Source organism: Balaenoptera ricei, chromosome 3, assembly GCF_028023285.1.
Source record: "Balaenoptera ricei isolate mBalRic1 chromosome 3, mBalRic1.hap2, whole genome shotgun sequence".
NCBI classification, from domain to species: domain Eukaryota; kingdom Metazoa; phylum Chordata; class Mammalia; order Artiodactyla; family Balaenopteridae; genus Balaenoptera; species Balaenoptera ricei.
In genome coordinates, this window is record NC_082641.1 from 36,421,077 (window position 1) to 36,438,691 (window position 17,615).

Genomic DNA, 17,615 nt, shown 5'->3' on the forward strand with positions numbered 1-17,615 from the left:
TTACTTCTCTGGAGCAGTCCCTCAAAGCTATTTGAGAGGCTGCTTCTCCAGCTTGAAGTCCTCAGAAAGTCCACTGAATAAAACATAATTCTCAACTTTTATGTTGTGCATTTTTTTCAGTCTACAAGCTCCATTTACATGCTGTTTTTTTTCTTACCTTCTCCCTGTTCTATACTATTTCCTCTCAACCCTTCTCATTCATATTCTCAAACCTTCCTATACTCTGATCTTAAATTTAAAAATTTTTTCCTGGAATTTTCCTTTCTTTGTGCTAGCTTATTCTTGTTCCTAGGATTCCAAAGTTTAGCAGCCTTCTGGTTTCTCTTTGTCTGCTGTTTCTATTCCACAAGCCTATTCTGTTGAGCCCTCCCATCCCGTGTGAGTAAAACCACAGGCATTGTCCAGTGAATGGTCTCAGCGGAAATCCCAGGGGTCCTAGGAGCTCAGACGGCGGAGGCAGAGGCTCCGCTTCCAGCAGCACTGGGACGGGTGATGGTGGCTCCTTGGGGGCAGGAGCTGAGCTATGAGGCTTGGAAGGGTCCACACCACGAGAGATCTCAGGCTCCAGGGCTCAGCCCCCGGAGCCGGGCGACCCCGCCAGGAGAGGTTCTGAGTTCCGTCATCAACGGGTCTGCGCGGCGTCCGCCTCTCCTGGGGTCGCCTCTTATGGATCCTTACGGGTCGCGGGGGTCGGCCCCAGGCCGTCTCTGCGCCCCGCCACTGGATGCGCTGTGATCTGGGTCTGTGTCGCCGACAGTTGCAATGCACAAGCCCAGAGACCGGAAAACAATTCTCACTGGAGGTCCCAAGAGAGCTGGCTCACCATGGGATAGGATCAGAAGCCGAAACTCCAATCCTCCTGGTTCCCACATCCCAGACCATCTTTTAGGCGTCCCCTCCACGGCCATCCCCCTGGGCAGGGGCCTGCGCTTCAGTCTCTACTCCAGCACTACTAGTATGGAGCTCTGTGTCAGCTGGTCTGAGAGCTACGTGCTGGAATAGAACTTCCCGGTGGTGAGCAGCGGGCCTGGGGTTGCACAAAAGAGTCGCCAGCGCCGAAGACGCCCCCAGCCTAAAGATCGACAGATTCTGGACCCCGCCCGAGCCACCTCTCTTGGGATCACCTGGATTTAAATTGCAAACTGCTTTCCAGTCTCTGCGAGCCTCTGCTTTAGGGTTCTGAAACCAGACCATCCCCAGGCGGGGCGCAGAGCCGCCAGCCCAGGACGGGATGCCCGCGACCCACCAGGAGCCAGAGGAGCCCCCGGGAGAGGTGGCCGCCGATGACGAGGAGCTCCGCAGCCACGGCCAGGCAGCCTCCCTCAGCAGGTGACGCTGCTTCCTAGGATGAACGAGTGGAGCCCTGGCACCCTGACGGCGGGGACCCCTCGGAGCATCGCCCTGCTCCTGCCCCGGGAGCCACCACCGCACGTCCCAGTGCTGGTGGCAGCGGATCCGACGAGCTGAGACCTGTAAGCTGCCTCCATCTTCGGCGCCTAGGAGCGTGAGATTTCCGCTGAAACCCTTCCCTGGGTGATCCTCCGCTACGGATATTGCAGCAACATCCCTCCGTTTGCTCACACGATGGGCGACGTTGTGTCTTCAAAAAATGTGTACCCATTTTTTCCGCTCTTTTAATAAAATTGTCCGTAAATGCGAAATTCTTCTTTCTCAGGTCTATTCCTACTTTGACTGTTGGCGATGGAAGAGGTGCAGGGGTGGAGGTGGCTGGTGGCCTCGCTTTCCTGGGCGTGAGGAGGGCGGTGGAGTCCCCTATGCACACGGAGGTGGCCAGGTGGCTGCTTGTCAAACTTGCAGACGTGCACTGGTCGTCTAGGAGATCCGGCAGACAGGATCTCTGAGAACGTCGCTGGGTCTGGGATCTACCCCAACTAAGTCTTCCTGTACCTCCTAGGGTCCTAGCCCTCCTCAGGGGCCTTTCTGAAATCTTCCAGGTGCTCTGGCATCTCTACCTCATTCCTCTGGCTTCTTAATGATTTGCATCAAATTAGTAGTCTGCAAATGAAAAGGGGTAGGGGACAGATCTCTGATCCTGACTTTTGCGAGGGTCATGCTAACATGGACTTCCAGAAGCTCTTTCCTCCTCTTGGTGTGTGGGCAGGTGCCCTTCCTAGCCCTAGGCTTGGTGTGTGTACGAGGTGGGTGTCCAGAGTGGCCAGTGGCAAAGGAGTTCCAATTGTTGGTCTCAAAGTCAGCCTTCAAATCTGGGACCAAGACGAATGTGGCTCTGGATTCTGGTTCAGCTAGAAACCTTCCTCTTGGATAATTTTCCTTCTAGGTCTAGCTAAGGAGCTGCTCTTCCATCTTCAGTTTCAATTCTTCTCCATTCCCTGCGCCCCTCATCTACCACCACTCCTGGCCCCTCCCCGTATTCAGACTCCTGATGCCTCAATCACTGGGCTAGTTTAGTGACCAGCAAAGATCAGAGGAGCTCCTGGCTTTGTCCTGGGATCCTACATTAATTAAAGTAACACATACAAAAGAAACAAAACATCATTATTTAAATATTTTATTTATTTCTTGATAGAAATACATGTACAAAGGGAAAACTGTAAAAGTTCAAGATGAAATATTGTGAGGAATTTTTCTCCTTTTTCCTTTTTTCTCATTGAAAAATCATGATCATAACAAAACAAACATCCTCAAAATACCCTGAACGCAGAAAGTAAACTTCAAAAATATATATTTCATTCAGGGCACCTAGATTCATTTTTAAGAGGTTAATCAAAGAAAGAAGATTGTAATAAGTTAGTAAGGATGAAGATGAGTGTGCTGTCACTGTTTTATTTATTTTATGCTTTTTAGGAAACAAACAGAACCCTGGAATTGTTTACACATGTGATTTATTAGAGGAAGAAGATAACTGAAATTTGATGGAAAAGGAAGACGCAGACATCAGGCTGAACATTCCTTGGGAAAAGACTGAGAACCACACTGTAAACTGGTGCCTCAAGAGAGACACTGTCAGAAATCAAAAAAGAAAAACGTTGAATCAGAACACGCACCATAGCTGCTCTCTTCGGAACCGTGCAGCTCATGGCATGAGGTAGAATACTGGGTCGTACCAAATATGTGGGGAATGTATACGTAGAGTAATCTGTAATCCTCCTGCACTGTTGTCTGTCAAGGCTGCATTTGGTCCCGGTGAATTTAAGGTTCTTGTCTTGTCAAAAGATTTCGGAGATGAAGCAGGGAGGTTAAGAAAGTAACGTGAGATTTTATTTAAGCAAGAATACACTCTCAGAAGGAGAGCGGGCAGATGAGGAGCGGCTGCCCTGGGTTTCTTTGGCAAGCTGGTTATGAGGGGCTTACAAATGAAGGGGCGGAGTATTCACTGGGGAAGGAGGAGTTTGGGGGTCATATTCCCTGATTTTCATCCCAGCTCCGTCTTCCCGAGGGGAGGAGGGCTTTTTGTCTTTATTTAGCTTAGATCAGAAGTGTCATGGTGTCGGTGCATGATGGGTACTTTTTTAAAAATATAGTTTAATGTATTTTAATAGCAAACTTACAGGAACAGCACACAAGACAGACAACAATAAAAACATGTACTTGCATGTAGGACAACTCAGAAAAAGTACAGTGAATGGATGGAATCTATTGTATGATAAAAATGCTACAAACACCATTTAGTTTCAGTCAGTAAGAAATTTACTTGTTTTAAAAAAATCCAAATGCTGGCATTGTCCAGAAAATTTTAACAGGTTTATTTATAATTGTTATAAAGTTGAACTGCTGGAACTTGTTCACTGAAACATTTTGACTTGCGTTAATGCTTTATGACCCCGCATTTATGTAAAAAATACACACACAAATGAAAATGGAAAAACTGCCAATATTTTATTTCTGTCCCCTATTTTTCCACTTGCAATCATATACTTAGGTACCTGTTGACCCCGTGGGGGAAAAAATATCTAACGTTCAGAACTACCAATAACAGGAAGAAGAGAATTTTTTTTTAAAGAATGAGATGTTTCCCATCTTAGTGGATTCTTAAGCACGTTCTCCACATACGCGGCGCGCTAGCTGGATGTCTTTTTGGCATGATTGTTACACGTTTGGCATGGATAGCACACAGGTTGGTGTCTTCAAAAAGGCCAACCAGATAGGCCTCACTTGCCTCCTGCAAAGCACCAATAGCTGCACTCCGGAAGCGCAGATCTGTCTTGAAGTCCTGAGCAATTTCCCGCACCAGATGCTGGAAGGGAAGTTTGCGAATCAGAAGTTCAGTGGACTTCTGATAACGTCTAATTTCAGGGCATGCCCCGGTACCAGGCCTGTAACGATGAGGTTTCTACATCCCTCCAATAGAGGGCGCACTCTTGCCAGTGGCTTTGGTAGCCAGTTGCTTCCTTGGTGCTTTTCCACCAATTTGCGGGCAGTCTGCTTTGTAAGAGCCATGGTATAGAGACCTCCTTACTTACCCCCCTTCACCTTCAGCTGGAGCTCGGGGAGCTAGAGAAGGCGCTAGCGTTGGAGAGCGAACGGCATCGCAGCGGTGGCTGCGAACATAATTGAAAAGATGATGGGTACTTCTTATCTGCAAGGATAATTTTATTGTAATGAGAGCATAACGAGCAACAGGTTACATTCAGGTGCAGGACATTCCCACCTTTCCTCACCTTTCTTTGTCTGCTTCCAGGACACATATCACCCCAAACTTGTGGTTTCCTGTCAGTCTGGAGGTTCCTGCTTTTCTTTGTCTTCCTATGGACCCCTGCTGTTTACAAGATGCGTAATTTCCTGCCACCTGGCCCCTGCCCCCATTCCTCTGCTCATATCTAGCTACCTGCCTGCTGTAACACAGTCATCCCAAAGAATGATCTGGTAGTACTCTCTTAAATTGGGCTTATACATTTTCTGTGCCACAATTCTGCCCATGGGTACCTATTCTAGAGAAAGTGTCTCACTGATCCATAAGAGATGATTCCATACAGTAATGGTAACTCAGCAATCTGAGGGTCCCCTGGGGTACAGTGGAGGGGTAAAGTGTGGCAGAAGCTCATCAGAGGGGAATAGGCATGAGTTGGAAGCAGCAGATGAAATTTGCATATAGAGATCTTGTAAATTACCAAACGAATGGAAAGTAATGAAAAAAATCAGAATAGAACACATTTCCTTTTACATGAATTGAATATGTGGCATGCAAAACAGTATTATATAGTACAACACTGAAAAATACCAAATACATATTAAAAATACAATAGTTATTAATAGGAAAAATTACACCTAAGGGGAGCAGAGAAATGAGAATCAGTAATGATAGAAGGTCCATAATTACATAAAACAGGATAGGGGCCCTACCAACAAACACGATTAAAAACATGGTGTTCACTCAATTCAGTGTGCCCTGTAGCTTTGAAAATCAGGGCAAACTTGAGGTGTCCCTTTGATTTGGCTGAGCTAGTGTAGAACAAAATAGAAGTATTAGAATTCTAAGTAGGCATGGGACTCTCCTTTTCCCGCCCCTACCTAATCACTCCGTTCCTCATTTCCCCACCTGATGTGGGAGGAGGAGGACCTAGAATCTCAGTCCAGCTGCAGCATGAACTACCTTTGTGTTCTGGCAAAGATGGAACCTGGCTGTCTCATCTCTTAACACCGGGCCATCCTCTCTGTTGTGCTAAAAGAAGAGAACCTGAGGTGTGATATGCATAGCTGTTCCTCCCAAGTAGTGAGGCTTCTTCCAGTGAATGGAAACTGCCAGGGACCCTCCTCCCCTCCCATCCCCCTCCTTTAACTCCATCACCGAAACCACTCGGAATTTCCAAACCCCTCCCAGCAAGATGCAGGTTTCTCCTTAATCTCGCGAGGCTCCGAGGCAATTTGCAAGGCAAATGAGTGTCTAGCCCCACTTATCTGGACGTGGGTTTCCGATCTCCTGTACTAGACAGACCCTATAAAAGGCACACTCAGAACGGGGCTGAATCACTCGCCCCTTTGCTTAGACCCGCTACGCGTCTGGCCTGGGAGGAGGCTGAAGCCATGGAGACGCACGCGTACTACACCTGGGAAGAGCTGTCCCGGAGGAGGGCGCATCCAGAGCCCCACGTGCCACCGGGCCTCAACCGAGAACAGGCCTGGGCCTGGGCTCTGGATAACTTCCCTGCGCTGAGCCGCCCCTCCTGCCGAAGCCCCCGGTTCTGCGAGGACGCACATTACTGTGCATGTGGGCTGCCGCGGCGCGCTTGCCCCGGACACGCAGACGGTCCCCAGGTGGAGAGCGGCCACAAACGCTGGCGAGACCCACAAGTCCAGGAGCCAACGGCTAATCCGGGGTGGAGCGGCAGCCCCGTCAAGAAGAGGCCGAAGCCGCACACCGCAGGGCACAATCGGGCCTGAGCAGCCAGGAGATGCCCGCAGCAGCGGAGGCCGACAGACACGCGGCCAGATGGCCTCCAGGAGCCCAGGACGGTCCCCGTCCCCTACCCCGAAGCTGCGGGAACCCTGTGGAGGCTTGCAACCCTGCGGAACTCGGCAAGGAAAGGAGTCGCAGCTTTCTGTCCGGCCCACGGCGCCCCTTCAACCCATGCCCTGGCCTGGAGCCTGAGTCACCCCAGTGGAGGCCTCCTTCTGCCTGGCTGGGCTTCTCCCCTGGGCCCCGCCTCGCTCTGGGATGAGCCTGGAGGACTCTGTGGGGCAGACCAGTCCTTATTTGTCCCTCCTTTCCTGGATTACCGACAGCTTTCTCAATTAGAGATCTCTCTTCAGGGAATCCATACTATCTTAAGGAGCTTTGTTGTAGTTGTACTCAGAATTGTCATGTTTCTTACGTTGATTCCAATTATGAGCAATGATTAAAACGTGCTTCCTTATTCTCTGCCTGTGGATTGATTTGGGTGGGTAGAGTCAGGCGTGGAAGCGGTATAGGGGGTTCTGTGGCTGAAAGGGGAGCTGGGACCCAGGTCAGGGCTCCTTAAGATGAAAGAAATGTAAAGTGAAACCATGACGTATAACTTTGACTACCACAGTGGTCTGTATTAATCTTTTCCATTTGTTCTAATATTGGTAAAGTAGTAACTCCCCAACGCAGCTTTTGAGAAATGAATTTGAAAGGATCTTTGGAAAGCCAGCATGACAATATGCATTAAGCATTTCAATATGAATACCCTTGGAGACTTCCCTGGTGGTCCAGTGGTTAAGACTCCAAGCTCCCAATGCAGGGGGCCCCCAGGTTCAATCCCTGGTCAGGGAACTAAGATCCCACATACCACAACTAAGCCCGCGCTCACTGCGACTAGAGAAACCTGCACACACCAATCAAGAGCCTGCACACCAAAACGAAGACCCAGCTCAGCCTAAATCAATCAATCAATCTCAAAAAATATATATGAATACTCTTGACCCAGAATTCCACTTCTACAAGCCAGAAATTGTGGTTAACAGGCGATTTTCCAATATAAGATTAAAAATAAATGATAGTCATATTTGCACAGTTCCAAACTATGCTGCTCTTAGAGGTAAAATGGAAGGCATGACTTTGAAAAGATACCCAGAGGCTGAATGTACCAGGCTGAGCCCTGGACAGGTTGACTGTAGCAACTAAGGGTGGTTCTAAGCAAGTTGGAAGGGAAAGCACTAAGGCACAGCCACCCATTAGGCTGAGAGAGGGCAGGGTTTCCAGAGCCTTGCCTATGTAAACACTCTGCTGCAGTTCCTTCCACAAGTGCCTACCTTGGGAATTTGCAACTGAGACTTAGAATTTGATCATGATATGTAAGTCAAGCATCAAGTTGCCTCCCAATTCCTTGTTACCTGTCTCAAGTCTACGTGTAAAGGGATTTTCTCATGTCTCTTCCTGGATTGACATACAGCCACACAGTCCCCACTGCAGTCCACCCGGATATTCCCAGCTCCTCTATAAGAAAACTTTGCATCACTGCTGGTCTCCCCCTGGATGCCAGGACATGGTCACCAATAACACACTGTTGTCTGTGAGCTGGTTCCAAAAAAAGGTTGCTCTGTTTCAGGATGCTTTTCATCTAGTGCCCATTCTTTAATCCCACCAAGTATCATTACACAAGGTTGAACGGCTGTACCAGTTTTTATTGAAGGATTGGGATAACTGAAGGAAATTACACAGCAGAAGGGAAAAACTTAAACTAAATACTGAATTTTTTTGAAGTTATCATTACTGAGAGTACCTTATGACCTACTATAGAAGACGAACCTCTTTAGAATTAGTTTCCTTACAGGGCACAATAATGGTTCCAAGGAGAATCAGAATGTTTACTGACCCTGTGCACTAAACAGTGCCACCCAGGTTTCCCAGACTCTCCAGACCACAGTTCTCCCTTAAAAAATGTGGACCCGTGGCTGTCACCTAATTGTGCTGCTAGGGCTGAGAGATAGCACTGTGGTTTTCCTCTTAGGAGCCTGCGTTTTGTTTCACTTCTTTCTCAAAAGCAAAAAGATTAGCAATAAGAAGACAATCCATAGGCAAGACCTCCTCACCCCAAAACTGGAATCCCAACCTGCAGGAAAAAGGACCCACTTTTTGAACCATATACTTAGGATCCCTGAGAATATTTTCCCCACACTAAGACTGTCCCTGACTCTCTCACCAGAAGGCAATCCCTGCCTATACATGTCCTTGTTAACTCTTCTCACAGATCCATCTATATTCTTTCATGACACCCTTTTCCCTAACAATAGACCAAAACTTATTTTTGGTATAGGTGGAAAAAGAAATGGACTTATTTTATTCGAAAATCCATCTACTTTATTTCACATCCATTTCAGTGATTATATGTGGAATCTATAAAAGACTCTTTCTGCCTTCCCTTCTTGAAATCACCTCATTCCTGTCTTGAGAAAATAGCTACCTGGTAGATACCTTGCTATTTCACATGCCCAGTATTGAAGGATGAGTTTGCTCCATGCTGGTCTATATGGTCAGGGGAACTTTCCTACTTTTGATGCTCAGAAAGGTTGTTTATGAATGAAACTTTAAAAAAATAGGTGAGACATTGTACTTGACATACCCTTTTCTTCAAAAAATAAAAAGGAAAAAAAATAGAAGAGTTGGGGAAATCCTACAGATTAAAAGAAATATTAAGACATCCCAACTACATGTAATGGGTAGACTTTATCTGAAATCAGTTGTTCCCCACTTTGTTGGTGACTGATATTGATCATCTGCAGTCTGACCACATTGCTGGTTCTCACTGTAGTGGCTTCTTTCTGCTGCATGTATAACACAGGCTAGCTGCTCCTAACCTCTGTGGGGAAAACCAAATATCACTGGTGTTCAAACAACTTTCTGAGAAGGTTCTACACCACCAGGGCCTATTAGCGCCATGTTGAGCCTTCAAAGGAAACAGTGTTGTTGTCCTTCCCTTAAACCTGGCCAAGCAGAGCTCTGTGTCTTGAATATCTTTATTAGATTCCCCCAAGTCAGTTACAGCCATTGCATGCTGGTCTAATGAACCCCTTCAACTTACCACTATTGGCTGCCTTGACCAGAACTTCCAACTCTCTGCCTCTTGCATTGTCTATACTTTCATCTTCTTTATTTCCTTATTTCTCATTTTTGGTTTTGATTCTCTTCCCTCTTTTCTCTGTTTCCTTACTTCTCTCTTTTTTTAAAAAGTTACTTCTTTTAAAAAAAGTTATGTATTTATTTATTTATTTATATTGGCTGCATTTGGTCTTCGTTGCTGTGCGCGGGCTTTCTCTAGTTGCGGCAAGCAGGGGCTACTCTTCGTTGTGGTATGCGGGCTTCTCATTGTAGTGGCTTCTCTTGTTGCAGAGCACGGGCTCTAGGCTCACGGGCTTCAGTAGTTGTGGCACGTGAGCTCAGTAGCATAGCTCACGGGCTCTAGAGCGCAGGCTCTGTAGTTGTGGTGCACCGGCTTAGTTGCTCCACGGCATGTGGGATCTTCCCGGACCAGGGCTCGAACACATGTCCCTGCATTGGCAGGCGGATTCCTAACCAGTGGGTCACCATGGAAGTCCCCTTATTTCTCATTTTTATTGATACCATTTCTTTTTATCTCAGCTCATGCAAAACACTGGCTTTGGTGGGAGTCATCTTAAACGTTAGAGTTTTCTTTCCTGGCAGAGAATCAACTACCATAAGGAACAAGTTTTAGCTGTGTCCTCATGGTCTCTTAACTGTGACTTTGCTCTCCCCTTAAAATTCAGCTCTGCCAAAGCAGGACCCAGTTCTACAACTCTGTATGTGTAGCACCATCACAGCAGCTTGCCCGTGGCAGGCTGTCAAAACATGGTTGTTAAAAACTCTGGGGCTTCCCTGGTGGCGCAGTGGTTGAGAATCTGCCTGCCAATGCAGGGGACACGGGTTCGAGCCCTGGTCTGGGAAGATCCCACATGCCGCGGAGCAACTGGGCCCGTGAGCCGCAATTACTGAGCCTGCGCGTCTGGAGCCTGTGCTCCGCAACAAGAGAGGCCGCGATAGTGAGAGGCCCGCGCACCGCGATGAAGAGTGGCCTTCGCTTGCCACAACTAGAGAAAGCCCTCGCACAGAAACGAAGACCCAACACAACCATAAATAAATAAAATAAATTTAAAAAAAAACAAAACAAAAAACGGACGTGTTTTCCAATACAGGATAAAAAAAATATAAACAATAGGCATATTTGCACAATCCCAAACTATGCAGCCCTAGAAATAAAATGGAAGGCATGATTTTGAAAAGGTATCCCAGAGAACAAATGTACAGTAGGGGGACTGGGCAGGAGGTGACTGTAGCAAGGGGACTTGAATTCAAGGGGATGGTTCTAACCAAGTTAGAGGCGAAAGCGCTGAGGTAGCCAACCAGGTAGGCTCGGAGAGGGCAGAATTCCATGTCCTTGCCCTGTGGGCTCCCCATGACTACCTGCACCGGGGTTTTGTAGCTTTTCTGGATCCAGGCAGCCACCTGATCTGCCATATTCGGCTTCTCTGGGGCTGAAGTTGGACCAGGCAGGAACCCAAGTGTCAATTCCCAGGCAGGCCTTGTTGGGAGCTTCCAAACTACTCATGGCACAGAGAAAGTCTCTGAGTCCTCATTATTTCTCTCCCACACAGTAGGTCCTATCCTACCAGAAGTGGAGCATTCCCCTGAGCCTCTGCTCAGTCCCTGGAGGTTGTCCAGACCCAGGCTTCTACCCAGTGCAGGGAAGGCAGTAGCCAGGTTCCTGCCTCTTGCTTGCAGACAACCGAACCCTCACAGCAAGACAGATGAAGTTCCAAACCTTCACTCTCTTATACCGTGAAACAGCATGTCTGGGCCAAGAGAGAGGAGCAGGAAGCAGAAGTTCTCTAGCCTAGGACCTCTAAGACATCAGAATTAAGATGCTGAAACACAGACGTTGGTGTTAACCTTCAGTGCACATTGCTTCAGGATACCAGACCCCCGAGAAGAAGCAAATTAATATCCTCTTCTGAATGACATCCAATAAAACCGAGCTGAATGTGGCTTTGTTCAGATCTGATTGATTGGGTCATCCCAGCATTTGATGCTCACAGCATGTTTACCAGCATTTCTGAGAAGCAGCAAGGAAAAACAAACAAATAAATCCTCCCAAGAGTTATTTTTCTCCTTTTCAGTGATATCTGATCTTCCTCTGTTCAGCCTGTGGCTGGAGAATATTTTTTTCTATATTCATTCCTTCTTCATTCCCAAAGCCTTACTAAGCACCAATATTATACTACATGTACACATGATCCTGGAGCTAAAGCCATCAATCAGCAGACATGGGATCTGCCATAAAGTGTCTGACTTTTTTTTTTTTTAATTTATTTTTTATTTATTTATGGCTGCGTTGGGTCTTCGTTGCTGCGCGTGGGCTTTCTCTAGTTGCAGTAAGCAGGGGCTACTCTTCACTGCGGTGCGTGGGCTTCTAACTGCGGTGGCTTCTCTTGTTGTGGAGCATGGGCTCTAGGGCGCAGGCTCAGTAGTTGTGGCACACGGGCTTGGTTGCTCCGTGGCATGTGGGATCTTCCCGGACCAGGGCTCGAACCCGTGTCCCCTGCAATGGCAGGCGGGTTCTTAACCACTGTGCCACCAGGGAAGTCCTAAAGTGTCTGACTTTCATGGGATGGACAGACAGTAAACATGCCAACAAATAAGCAGATAGAACTATTTTAGTATAAGTGCTATAAAGAATGTTTTCTAAGTTAATTGAAAGAAGGTAACTGGGAGGGTACTAACTTTGAAGAGTCAAAATAGCATTATTAGAGGTATGAGCATGTCCTTTCAACTTAGATCTCAGTAGTGTGATGGAAAATCTAGAGGAAGGAAAATCTCATCATCGAGAGAGAACATCCAATTCACAGGCTCAGCCTAGAAAAAAATTAATATGGTCATTGATGGAGGGAAGGCAAATACTGGCTTTCTGTGGCCCTAGTGAGATATATCTGTACCACAGCAATCTCAGAGTCCTCTGTCTCTGCTAGCATCCAATCATACTTAATAGGTAATTATGATGAAAGATTTAAATTTTGTGTTAGATTTGATTGAATAGTTTAATTGCTGACTTTGACTGCTCAAATATATGCTATTGACCTAATCAGTTATCAGATTGACCATAGATGTAGCCAAGGAATTGATAGGGGAGACCTAACTGATGGTATTTGAAGGTGTGTTCACAATTTCTTCTTCACTCTGTCAGATTATATGACCCCATATATGAGCTGAGCTATTTAGTTTCTATGTTATGACACTGTATTTTCCAGGGTAGATACAAAATAAATAAAATGGAAGAGAAAAATATTGTGATTATTCAAGAAGCTTTTCCAAGACACTAGAGAGCAGTAAAATTTGATTTAAATAGTATAACAGTGTAATCTGGAGTGTGTAAATTGAAGATCCCCTAATACATCATCTCCCCTCTTAGTGAGCAGCTTCCGTCTAGGGAAGTTGAAAGGAACTAGTGCCATGATTTGCACAGTTTGGAGGGAGAGAGATGTCAGCTGGAGGGCTGCTCAGTAGGTGTTTGTCTAGGGAATCGGGCTCCCCATTGGGAAACCTCACTCCTCTGTGTGTTACAACCATCCAGGCACCTTCCTTTCTCTACGATGCAAACGTCCATTCACTGTTCACACCTGGGCAGACGTATCTCTGCTACTTAGCACAGCAAAACTGCAGTCAGCTTCCTGGGGCCACTTCTGAAGTTCCCCAATAATCACTTGCCATTCGAAGCTTCTCCGGCTCTCAGGATCCACCATCTAGACACCTAGAGTCCACTTACAGAGATGCTTGAAATTTCTGGTTTCAGGAGTTTCCGTTCTAGTTTCTAAATAAGGCTCTCTATTTACTAGCGTAAATAGTATTTATCTGTTCTTTCTCTAGATTGGATATTGCAGTGCAGGGTGCAGGCTCATTTCTCTGGATTTGTTGCTGGACAGGGACTCTTTTGAAGCCACATTATTTCCCCCAAATCTTCCAGGAAATGTATATTATTTTTATCTTTCCTTCCTGAAAAAAAAGTAAATTGAATAGATTGTGTAGGCATTCATTAGGTATATGACTTCGGTTATATCCTGTAGGTGGGAATAGTGGATAAAGAAAGGAAGCTTATTTTATTCTAAAATCCATCTACATTTATTTCACATCAATTTTAACGATCACTTATGAAATCTATAAAATATTCTTTTTGCCTTTCATTCTTTTTTATTGAGGTAAAATTGGTATAGGAGTTTCATGTGTACAGCATTATGATTCAACACATGTGTTCATTACAAAGTGATCATCCTCAAAATCTAGTTACCATCCATCACCATGCACTTGACCACCATCACACATTCCAACCAGCCCCCAACCCTCATCCCTTATGGTAAATACCAATCTGTTCTCTTGTTTTGTTTGTTCAGTTTTTTTGTTTTAGTTTTTTTGGGGGGGGTTGGTTTAGGGTTTCTTTAGATTCCACATATGAGTGAAATCATATAGTTTTTGTCTTTTATCTTTTGATTTATTTCACTTAAGGTAATACCCTCAAGGTCCACATGTTGTCGCAAATGGCAGGATTTCATTCTTTTTATGACTGAGTAGTATTCCATTGTGTATATATACCACATCTTCTTCTTCTTTTAAATTGAAGTACAGTTGATTTACAATATTATATTAGTTTCAGGTGTACAACATAGTGATTCAGTATTTTTGCAGATTATATTCCATTATAGGTTATTATAAGATAATGGCTATAATTCCCTGTGCTATACAGTATATCCTTGTTGCTTATCTATTTTATACATAGTAGTTTGTATCTGTTAATCCCATACCCCTAATTGTCCCTCATTCTTCCCTCTCCCCTTTGGTAACCACAAGTGTGTTTTCTATATCTGTGAGTCTGTTTCTATTTTGCATACACATTCATTTGTATTATTTTTAGATGCCACATATAAGTGATATCATGCACTATTTGTCTTCCTCTGTCTGGCTTATTTCACTAAGCATAATATTCTCTAGGTCCATCCATGTTGCTGCAAATGGCAAAATTTCATTCTTTTTATGGCTGAGCAATATTCCACTGTATATACTTACCACATCTTAATTCAGTCATCCTTTTTTAGGCACTTGTGTTGCTTCCATGTCTTGGATATTGTAAATAGGTGCATGTATCTTTCTGAATTCATGCTTTCATTTTTTCTGGATGTATACCCAGGAGTGGAAAGCTGGATCCTATGGTATTTCTATTTTTAGATTTTGAGGAACCTCCATACTGTTTTCCATGGTAGTTGCACCAATTTAGATTCCCACCAACAGTATATGAGTGTTCCCTTTTCTCCACATTCTCTCCAACACTTGTCATTTATTGTCTTTTGGAGAATAGCCATTCTGACAGGTGGGAGATGATATCTCAATGTGGTTTTGATGTGCATGTCCCTGATAATTAGTGATGCTGAGCATCTTTCATGGGTCTGTTGGCCATCTGTGTGTCTTCTTTGGAAAAATGTCTGTTGAGGTCCTCTGCCCATTTTTCAATGAGGTTGTTTGCTTTTTTGGGAGTTTAAATTGTATAAATTGAATTGTATAACTTGAGTTAAAACCTTAAGAGGATATAAGAGTTCTTTGTATATTTTGGATATTAACCCTTTGTCAAATATGTGATTAGATATATCTCCCCTCATTCAGTAGGTTGCCTTCTCAATTTGATGATAGTTTCTTTTGCTGTGCAGAAACTTTTTGGTTTGATGTAGTCCCATTAGTTTAATTTTGCTTTTGTGTCCCCTGCCTGCCTTCTCTTCTTGAAATTATCCATTTCTAGACTTGAGGAAATAGCTACATACAGTTACCTTGCTGTTCACATGCCCCATATTGAATTGCATGAATTAGCAATCATGTAAGAAATTTTGACATTGTGTACATTTGTGAAAATTTCTTTCCCTTACTTAAAAATTACACAAAACATTTCTTTTGAAAAAAACAATCTTTTTTGATAATAAAACCTAACAGCTTAAAAAAATTCTCTTTATACTGTGAGTCATTGCTTTGGCTGTTGGGAAGTACAAATGGCAGAGGTAGAGGTGGCTAGTTCAAGTCAATTTTTAAAAAATTTTTAAGTAAAAAGAAAAGAAAAAATGGAGCACACAAACCCCATTACTAGAAATAGTTACAGGTAATGGCAGAAGCAATCTATTCCAGAACAGAATTTTCTTTAACAATGTTATGGATGATCAAATACTGCAATGACTCCAGCTTTCTACCAGCAAAGGGCACTTCTACAGTATTCAGCACTACTAGTCAGTTTTACAACCAAAAACAACCTAAAATTGTATTTTTAGGTATTGCTAATATACTATTTAATATTAAAGATACTCTAATATATTTAATAAAATACTGGTGTCTAGATGTATGTTATAATTTAAAATGTAAGGAATTATAAAGTGACAATAAGAGCTTGCCTGATAGAGTGTACCTGTCTGCATGGTCTAGGACAGTCCCAGTAATCAATCATTCCTATGAATACTCATTCTACTTTGGATAGAGTACACTATGGCCTCACATCAGTCTATGCCATATTTTGCTGTCAAATGAGTTTTGTACCAAAATTTACACACCAAAGTGTAGGTTGCATACAATTTTGGATTTTAGAATTGCTAAAGGAACTGTAGAACTGCACTCCAAATCCTGCTAGTGATTCCTGACAAGTGAGTTTATGGACAATTGTGTCTTTCCATGAATTCAAGGGCTATTTCATTTATTTGCCTAAGAGATTAAGTATTTGAAATGACTACTGAAAAAGTGAGGATGAAATTTAAAAGTGATTTCTTTATTTCCAGTTCTCACTGATTTCATTTCTCATATACACTCTTTAAGAAATAAAAGACAAAGTAGGAAATTAAAATACATTAATAAAGACATAGCAGTGTCTATAACACACACCCATGTCATCACATCATCGTTATGAGCTGTATATTTCCCATGTTCAGGCTTCACTGGAAAAATTCCGTTTGAGTCTAAAAAAGTAAAATATCACCCTGTGGTCTAATAGATGGGTGAAAGAATATTTTTTGCAATTCCCTGGGGACCGGCCAGGGTTACATACTGGTTGAGCCCCAGCATCCAGGCTGCACAGGTGGCCCATGGAATCCTGGCAGGGAAAGGAGAGAAAGGGTGAGGTTGGGTGGGATGCCAGAAACCAGAGCGATGAGGGGAAGGGACTCGAGGAAACCGCTCCCGAGGCCGGGAGTCCCCACATTCAGACTCCTGTGAGATTAATCCCAGTGAAGGATTTTGCCCCCAGAGAAATCACAGCAGTTGAGAAATTCTCAGTATAATTGTATTAACATTTATTAAGCACTTACACTTTGCCTGCCATTGTTCTCTCAGGCCCGGTTTCAAACCCCGGATTGGGTGGACACTCTAGTTCAACTCCGAATGGCAATGAGAAGTCAGGCGCCTTGGAAAGTCGCCAGGTTGGAGTTAGGAAGTGACGCGAGCCTAACCGCTCCAGAATCTGGCCGCAGAAACACCCCACCGCGAAAGACAATCCCTAGTTTTCTCTTGTCCGGGGCCCCAGCGCTCTGGCTGCAGGTCAGCTCTGAGGTGGGAGCTGGAAGTCGGCTTTGGGGAGAGTCAGGAAGAAGGGACACGCCCAGGAGAGTGCCTGAGGGAGACGGAAGCTCTGCGCTACCGGAGGCCAGTGCTTCTCGATGCGTTTGGAGCGGCGACAGGCGCTGGGGGCCGTGGAGCAACGTGAAGGTGACTGGACGGCCCCACAGATGCACTGGAAGGGCCAGGGCCAGGGCGAGGGCGCAGGAGCGTTCATCGGGCGAAGTGGAGTTCTCAGGGCTGCTGGCCGCCCTTTGCTGGATGTCTCGGAGCCCAGCACGTGGGACCCAGTTTGGCAACGCCTATGCTGGACCCCTGGCCGCCCGGTGTGCCCAAGAGACCCCACCGGCCTCCCCCCGCCCAGCAAATCAGGGGACTGAGGGTCCCCGGTGAGAACTGGCACCGGCCACCCCGCCCCTGCGTCGGGTCCTTCCCCAAAAGCCAAAGAGAGAGAAAGGCGTTGGAATTTGGTATAATTTATTAAGTAATCGAAAGAAAAATTCACAAATGTCTCTGAAGACGAATTCTTCCATGATTGCTAAACGGAGAGGTGTTATTGTAATACAATCTGTCGCAAGGGATCATCCAATGACGGGTC

The 17,615-nt window shown here is 45.1% G+C and overlaps 1 pseudogene; it reads right to left on the reverse strand.

The window, feature by feature from the left end:
• Positions 1-4,011: 4,011 nt before the first annotated feature.
• On the reverse strand, positions 4,012-4,419 carry LOC132363585 (histone H3.3C-like; annotated as a pseudogene).
• Between the last annotated feature and the right edge of the window lie 13,196 nt (positions 4,420-17,615).